Raw genomic sequence first — 9,552 nt, 5'->3', positions numbered from 1 at the left:
AACATCACATTACCTGTAACTACAAGATGGCAGCATCGTGGGAAACAACTGGCTTGGGGGAACTAAAGGTGAGCAACGTGCCTCATCATTCATCTGGTAAAGAGCCTGTATTTTTGCCAGTGTGGTGTGGGTCTAATTTATGGTATATTAGGACATTTCTTGTGTCCACTAGCTCCAAATGTTTTTTCATTTGAGAACAGGAGGATTCAATGGAAATATAATGTGGTTTTGCCTCTGGCCAGACTGTGGAGGGAAGGAGCATGAATGATAGATGTCTTCATACAGCAGCTTCAGGAATGTTGTGGATTGTTTTTTCTCCATTACTTTTTCCCATATACAGGTGCCAAAGAACAACATGGGTGAGGTCTTACGCTGGCTTTAGGCTCAGCCAAATGTTTCTGAAATGCCCTCGAAATGTGGGCATATGCTAGCAAAACCAACTGGCCTTTTTTCTATCCATTTCCTAGAAGGCTAAGTTAGAATGTTATGGTATAAGGAGTTTTCTCATTTACACTAAGGCTATCCAGCGGCACGGCAACTGAAGGAAGCAACAGTGGCAGATAAGCTAAGAGTTAATGGTCAATGAATTCTGGCTCCCAATATTTGCATTCTCCCACTGCACAGGCTTTAACATATCTGAGAAACCTATAGTACTGGTACCACATGTCCTGCAAAGCATACTCGTCCCCTCAGTTTTCTATTTCTGTGTATGTATTTCTGATAAAATTAATCTTTCAATTAAAAATACTCTCAACTGACATCCTCTACCCAAATTCCCAAATGCTGCACATCAATTTAGGTCTTATTCCTTTATTTTCCCAAGCACAAGACTTAATTATTGCAAAAGACTTCATGTTTGATTTTGGTCTAGTAACTTAACTTCTCCGGAGAGAAATTCATCTGACTTGAATTCAGCTATTTAAAATTAGGTGTCTAATCCAAGCTTTCTACGTAGGCTCCCAATGTTGTCAGAGAGAGAGACAGAGTCCCCCAAAGGGTGCTTCATCTTCTCCTGGCAGAAGGGCCAGGTCTCTGCTTTAGCAATCATTAATCTTCGGTCTCTGTTCTGTTGCCTACCCAGCAGGACACATCTGATCCAGATCAGGAGTGATTTATGCTGTCTTTTATGCACAGATAAACTCAGAGCCAGCAGATCAGGACAGCTGTGTAATGAGGATAATTCCTCCCCTCTTGCATTCTTTTGCCTGTTCTGTCCGTTTGCATCTCATCCTGGCAAATATTTATCCATGTTTAATTTTAGGCAGATTCATAAAGACAAGAAAGGCACAAAGTTTCTGCAGGACTGGGGCCCTGGACTGCAAATCTTCAGATGAAGGTTTGTTTCTCAGCATGGTTTTTGTGCAGCAAGCACTGTGCAGTTCCAGCTGAGACTTTTAGGTCCTGAAGCATTAAATCATTGTCATCACCATCAGCCCCAGCTGACAATCAAACACCTTCCTGCTGCAGATGTGAAGGAATTGGTGCTGTTTGCAAAGGTCCCCACAGCCTCTCAGCTATTTGCCTTCACAGAGTAAAATGAATTCAGTGCAGTCTCCCCTTAATGATCCAAAATTAAAATAAAATAATTTTTTTGTAATCAGGGTAATGCTTGCCAAAACACACACCAGCGCGCCTTTCTGATCTATCCACAAGGATCAGACAGATGAAGAGCATGTGACGAGTAGGAATTTTTGAGAAGGATTTGGACCTGACAAAGGCAATAACAGGCAATTAAAACCTGTGTGAACTCAAGTTTTGCCTCTGTTTGTTTGCAGAGTTAAATTTGCCTTAAAAATAAAACAAAACTAAACAGACCTCAGCAGCTTAAGGAGAATTATATTATATTATCTTTTATTTACTGATATGGAAATGCTCAGATTGTTCTGTATAAATAGCATCCTGTTTCTTTTTCCCTTTTCTTAGGTTTTTAACTAATCCGCTTGAAAATGCATTTGCCATTAACCTGATAGCCATGTTTCTTTTAACAATGATCAAACGCTGGCTTTCAGATTAAATTTATTTGAAGATCAGATCTGATTAATTTATTGTATCTTTTTAATTATGAAGTGCTATTTAGGTATAAATATCCAATTTACTGATCTTAAGGTGAGTTCATTGTTCATCCTGGCCAACAGTGAGGTCAGTTCTCTGTACTAATCTCTTTCCAATTTACATGATAAAGTGACCATAATGCTTTGGACTTCAATTTTATTGTTTCTTTCATGGAACACTCATGGGCTTTAAGTATTATAATGAACATGTGTATTCATAAACTTGCTCACAACAGTTAGATACCAAGCACAAGAACCCCACATGTGAGTCTCCTCACCTGTTGTGCAGATGTCTATTTCTCTGCTACCTATTCAAGATCCCATTCTCTAGGATGAAGAAATAAGTGCTCCCAAGTTGTGCTTTATCTCTTTAGAACAACTCCCATAGGACTAGACAGCAAGTCCTCCAGGTCGTCTAGCTCTTTCTGCAGCCTCCAAAAAGAGTCGTGACAAAGTGTTTGCATGCATGTTTTTATCACAAAGCTCCAAATGAGGATGGGTATGTTCCCTTACATGTGTAAAGGCAGAAAACAGCCTAAAAGGACCAGGTTTTCAAGCAGAAGGCAGTTCCCTTTACAAATGTTGCAGAATAGAAGAGGAGCACAAAATCCAAGTGTCAGAAGGCATTTTGTTGGCAAAATAATTGTGTCTGCCTATGATGATGGCTAAAAACATCATCATCTGAGAGTACTGAGTCACTAGGACGTTTAGACACCTGTGTTGCATCTGTAAACTGAAGTGGAACTGTAACTGCTATGTTAGTAGAATGTTGTGCTGAGCTCTGCTTCGATTTTGCCGAGTTTGGCAGCTGCCTGTTCTCAGGGAACAGCAGGTTTCCTGCTCATTGCAGTGGGAGTTCTGGTTTGATCTCCAGGTCCAGGCAGCTGCTCTTAGGGTAAACAAGAGCTGAAAACATGGGTGTATTTCCCATCCAGCCCCAAAGATGGGAAGAGAAAGGTATGTTGAGATACTCATCATTATCATTCAAGTAATTCCTGATTAATTGTTTCCAGGGAGCATCCCAGACAAAAGGAGCCTCAGATTGTCTACTCTACAAGATCTGGAAAAAAGGTTCGTCCTCACCACATCATCCTGACAGGCATTGTAGATGCCACAAATTGCCTGGAAAGGCAGCTTTTTGTTCCAATGAACTGGCTCTTGACTTCAATAGACTCTTCTGGACACTCAAACAGAATAAAAAAGTCTTGAGTGCACAAAAATGAGTGGGTTGAATTGTAAAGGTTAGTTGCAATACCTATTTACAGGACCTGTGTTCTGCAAAACTTGCTTTATTTGTTCCCCTGATATTCCTCACCTGGTGACAGAGAAGAACATAAAATTTACTCCCAACCCCAATGTAACATAGGAATGACAAAGAAAGTGTCAGCCTGTGTAACTGTTAATGCCTTTGCTGCCAGAACAGGCTGGCAAAATAGCAGTTAAATGCTGTACTTTAAAAAATCCAGTCTGCATGGTACCCTAGACATTTCTTGGTGTCTGCAGCGATGTCATTAGCCCACTTTCGAAAAATTAAGCTTTCGTCGTCAGCTGCTATGACCCTGGGAAATTCATCAGCACAGTTGGGTTCTGAGAAGGCATCAAATCACATAATACATGGGGATAGTCAGCTTACTCTTACCTGCATTTAAAAGTAATTTTCTTGTCCTTAAATAATCTACACACATTAATTAGAAGCTAGTAAAGTAGCTTAAATGGTGTGAAATTAGAATGAATTATTCATATCATTTCTTGGCTGCAGCAGTTGCAGATAGTGTTTTTATTTTAGGGGAAAAAAAAAGACTTAAATAATGAGAAGATGAAAATTCTTATTAATTTGTTTTCCCTGGAAGAGAAGCTTTTTCTGTTGAACAGGGCTTCAGTTGAGAGGAGTACTTCAGATGAGAAAAGGACAGGCACTCATTTAGCCGGAACATGTTGACCAATCTTCAATCACTGACAAGCTTCAAACTACTTTCAGAGATATCAGTGATGCAAAAATAGCCTTTTGCAGGCAACATACCCATGCTTTCTGCCCACGGCAAAATGTTTCTTACAGCAGGAAATGTAATTTAGAGGTTGCTGTCTCTGGGTGGAATGTTATGAGTTTATCATTTTCTAAGAAACCTTTCTGCAAGGAGTGGAACAGATGGGTCCGTTTCTCCTTGGGAGCAGAGGCCAGCTTTGGGGATGTTCTTTGAACACAAACCTGTACGAGTGGCCCATGATTCACTGATTCTTTCTGAGAAGAGCTACAGCCTTCGATCTTTCTATCTCTTCCAACCTGGGGCTGAATAAGTAGTAGTGTGAGAGATGAAAGGCAGAATTTAGAAATACTAATTTAGCAGGTTTTGACTTAGAGCAACTTTTCTAAAGCAAAATGAATAAGACTTAGATAGAAAGATAATTAGCAGAAAAGCAATTAAGCTATCCCAACAGAAATCATCTTCAGCCAGAAGGTGCTGTTTGATCTCACCAGGTACAGCAGTTTCAGTGTCATCCAAAGTATTCAGCTAAAGAAAGCACATCCTCATTTATCTGTTTGAAAACAAATTTTGAATCCAACTGGGAAAATATCTCAATAAAGTGACATAAAAGAGTAGAATTTCAGGAATAAGAGCTGAGGAAAAGCAATAGAGATGCTGCATCTGCAATTGTCTACAAGTTGTAGACTTTATTGTACCTGAAGATGTTGTAAATTTCTTTACTCAATCACAAGGAAATACCTGTCTCCTAAAATGTCAGAGATGACATTCACCGTTCTTATAATTTATATATGGCTGCACTCAGGGTCCCTTGAAGAGCCCGCATTCTCCCTAACCCGCTTCCTTTCACTTGCCCTGTAAGCTTACATGTGATGAGAATTTTTAGCCTGGAAAAAGTGTTAACAGTACAAATGCAAGAGAAGGAAAGACAAGGGATGCACAGAGATCCAATACGACTTTTCAAAAAAATCCAGAGAAATGCAGTAGCTCCATAAAAAGCTATACCTGCGGATGTGAAACTCCCGTGCAACAACCAGCCCAGGGCTGTAACTCAGCCCATGGTCAGCTGTGATACCTCTCAATGAACAACAAGCAGCAGTCCCTCCTTTTTATTACAGGTTTGAATTACTTTGCTTTTCTGTAGCATAAAAGTTTATTTTGGGGGTCATTAGTCAAGAGTCATTCGCATATGGGAAGTTCACAGTTAAGTGTACCCCATAATAAAATGTTCGTGTTCCTGTTCCCAAAGTCAATAGCAGTTATAGGAACAGACCCAGTTTCAACTCCCAGTTCAGTGCCCTACTCACTAGACCACAAAATTGTTTTGTGTATAGACAGACATATAAAGATATGGATGGATGGCTCAGAGCCTGATTTGATTGCCATATGGACACCTAAAAATTAGCATTTTAAAATGCAAAGAGTTTTAGCTGCATATTAATGCATCCAATCTTCTACAAGGAGACAATAATGAAATGACCTATAAAAGCAGTTAAGATCAGTAGAACCGAGATCAAACATAGCTTCAGTACTAAAAACCTTCCTATGACTACAGAGGCAAGAATACTTTCTCATCTTAATTTGCCCACACTGCACAGCACAGCTATCTCAAATATCATAAGATGTTTCTGGGTCAAGTATCTAACACAATGCTGTCCATTCATCTAAAATCCTGACCTGCTTTGAGTCATGTCATCTTGCAAAACTCCTGCCCCTTAAGGGGAAACCTCCCAGCACTATCAGTTTCAAATCTGGCACCTCTGCGTGCGGATTGACATCCTAAATGAATGCTTTAAAATATCTGCAGAGAACCTTTTTTGCCCCCACTCTGCTAAGATTTGTGATTTCTCTTTGGGTTGTGGCACTCTCGCACACATGCCTACAGCATAACAAAGTACACTTTCTAAACCATCGTAGATATTTCTTGTGACAGCAAGGGAGAGAAAGAAAAGATGCAAAGCCACATCATAGCATCACGCTCATAGTAGAAGAAATGAAATGTGTCTCCAACAGTGTAAAATATGCTGGGTCAAGTTCTTGGCTGTGGGAGTCCCACAGATTTCCAGGAACAAGAAACATAACCTTTGTGCCTTGCCAAGAACATGTGATCCACTTGGAGGAACGTAACTTCAGATTTGCCTTATTCCTGTCTTCTCTCCATTTGTTTTAGCTGTTCCAGTAAGATGTAACACTGCAGAGAATGTCCCTGATGCTATTGTATTTTAAGTATTTATGCAATGATATGAAGGCTGTTCAATAAACCTGTTGGGCACTTGGCAGAAAAAAAAGTACAGGAAAAATTGTTGCTACTTGCATCTGCAGATGAAGTCCTCCAACATCTGGAACCAGTAAGGATGGAGGAACAGCAAGTGGAGTAAGTTACAATAAGTTACAAGAGCAAATTGAAACTCTGAACTCTATTGCCCCTGGAAATTTTTATGTATTGGCATTTTCAGTGAAATTAAAAAGTCAGTAGAATTGCACTAAAAGAAAAAAATTGCAGGCTAATCCACAGACATTGTGAACTTTTTTTTTTCTCTCTAATTACTATTCTTCTTCAAAGCGTTAAGCTATTTCATTAGGAGCTCAAATAGGGGACATCTAAATAAGATGGTTTAGATCTCTGTTAATTAGCAGCTGTCCTTCAAGATCTTTACAATAAATTTGATGAAAAATTATATTATGATCCATCATGCCTACTACCTTCTTAGTGTGAGAAGATCATTGAATGTTTATTTGACATGATATGACATACCATCTAGACATCAGTGTGTTGTACAGTTTGAAACAAAAAATTAAAGTAAAATAAAATAAATAAATTCTATCTCTAGCAGAAAGAAGACCTTGTATGATCAAGAACAATATTTTTAAAATGCAAATCTCACCTCCATTTGAAAATAATACGAATAGAAAATACAATGAATTTCTATAAGATTTTCTTAAAATACTTTTTTTCTGCCAGTAGTAAAACATTTTTGGAAGGGTTTTGTTGCAGGGGCACGTAACCCTGCTAAGACATGGAAGGGCTTCTCCTGTGCAACAGCCCCTTTAAGAGAACTACTCCCCCTCAGCTCCACCCTACAGCCAGTATATAAGCCAGCAAGGTGGTGTTGATGGTGGTCTCACCTGCTGCAGGAGATACAGTGGAATGATGGGTTGCTGCACTACAAAGACTGCTCAGCTGTTTAGAGGAAGCTATCAAGACAAAGGTAATGCTGAGGGATTTCTGGATGAGGAGATGATGGGTGGTTGCACAGTCTGGCTTTTTGGAGAGTCTGAAAAGCAGTGTACCTCTGGGGAAGGACTTGTGGATCCGTTGGCCTCCTGATGGAGGATGCTGAGAAGTGGGTAAATGGAGTAGTTGTGACCTGTTTGTTTTAGAGCTTAGGCTATGTCTGATGAAGTAGTTGTATTTTGTGTTTTCTTAGTGCTTGAGCCATAAGTGCTGCCAGACAGTTTCTGTCTTTAGGGTGTTGTGATGGCTGGCTCGCCTCTATGGGAGGAAGGCTGAGGTCTGCCAGGTGTCTGACATCCATCAGAAAACAAATCTGAACTACAGGATTCTGGTCTTCCTGGCCTGTATCTCTGAGTAGGGAGTTGGGATCCTCTGCCTTCATTTCAGTTTTGATGAGAAATGCATCACAGCATGTTACTTGGCATATTAAAAATGTGTTTTAAATGCCTTGCACTAATTCTAGCAGTTGTCTGCAGTACTTGTTGCTTTAAGAATCTTAAAGTATGAATAATGAGAACAGAAGGAGTAGGTCAAGGGATCATGCATTACATATCCAGAAGAAACAGGAAGGAATAGCATTTGGAAAACAAAATTATTTCCTTGAATGAACTATTGATGTGGATGAGAATTAACTTTGCCAAACCCAGATGGTGCTGCAAGGAACAGGGAAGTTAATTCTTCCTGTTGCTGAAGTGCAGTGTAACCTATTTGTCCTCTATCTGTCCTCATTATGTGGTGATGAGATCAAAGCTGACATCTGGCTGCAGTTTGCTGAAACTGGGCAAGTGTTACTCTCTACAGAATTAATAAAGTGAAAATACATTTGGAAAGAAAAAGCTACTGAGGCTGCCTCCCAAAAGTTTTAGTGTTCTGAAAGTATTTTATGTACTGTAGTAACTGCTGCTTCTTGTGATGCTGCATTATTCTAAAAGGTAATGGATTAAACATGAATTTCACAAAACGTATTCACCCTCTCAACCTTGTCGGTATATTAAGCTACCGGCCAATCTTCATGGACGGCTGGTATTTACATCTGTGAAAAGAGATTATAAAATGCAATTGTACTTTGGTGTTACGCAGTCCCTGTTATGCTGCAGCTGCAGAGGAGAGAAGCTCCTCTAATTCCTGCTCATGCTCATTCTTCAGTGCAAGCTGTCATTATGCATGCGTTTATTTCTTGAGGACTGCAGTTCAATGTCAGTATGTTGCTCTTGATAGGTGGATTGTGCCCAGCTGAGCACAGTTGTGTTAATCACCACTTAAATATATGTAAAAGAAATGGTCCAAAGTATACCAGAACAACTTTTTGAATATGCTTTGCAAGTTAAAAATGATTCTCCTCTGCATCCTCCAGGTTCTTGTAGAGCCAAGTGCTGTAAGAGCTGGGAGTACTGGCAGAGGCTGGCTTCTCAATATGCTGTTGCACAGAATGAAGGCCTGATTTGACCTTTAAGTTGCGTTTAATATATGTAGCTGGATTTCTAAATTCTATACTCAAATACAAGGTGACAGCATCTCCTAGAAAATGCAGTAAACAGCATATTTCTGAATTTTAGCTAACATATTATTCAATACTGCTTCTGAGATGTGACAGCACGGAGAACATTTGTAGATGTGGAACTTGCAGTTTTCAGATTTTGAACAGCATCCTTGTTCTTACAGAGGCATTATTGTGACTATAATGCCTGTGGCTACTTGAAGCAAGGGTCTTTGGTACCTACAAATGCTAGTCAGTCTCTAGCTAATAAGGATTTGGAACTTCATTGGTACTCAAGTACTTGGTGACTGTGGGTTTGCACAGGGCTGAGCATCTCTATCGTGAGCGCTGAGCATTGCAGGACAGTCTGCTTTAATGTTGCCTGGAGGTATGATATGAAAAGGGTGCTCTTTTGGCACTTCTTCCTTGTCACTTAAGATGGTTGAGAAACGTTGTGTAGCTGAAATAACAAGTTTAATGTTCTCAACTTCTATGTAACTTTCTTTTTTTTTTTTGAAAAATCGGTATTATTTCTGCATAATAAACTTCAGATGTGCATATATTCTATATTCTGCGTATGCAAATAGAGTATTAAGATTGTTTAAGAACTGCCTAAATGGCCCTTCCCCATCAGACTGAAATTGTCCACAGGTTTGAATGTGCTACAGAACACTTAAGGTCCCCATAATGTAGGACTTTGCTTGGTCTCACAGAGGTTAATTCCTGGAAAGCTGGTTGGACTACTAGAAATGCCTCTACCTCTCTTCTGCTTTGTGAAAGGAGACTGCAATGATGGTGACTGTACAA

This window comes from Cuculus canorus, chromosome 14, assembly GCF_017976375.1.
Source record: "Cuculus canorus isolate bCucCan1 chromosome 14, bCucCan1.pri, whole genome shotgun sequence".
In the NCBI taxonomy this organism is placed as follows: Eukaryota; Metazoa; Chordata; class Aves; order Cuculiformes; family Cuculidae; genus Cuculus; species Cuculus canorus.
This window is presented reverse-complemented; position numbering follows the sequence as displayed.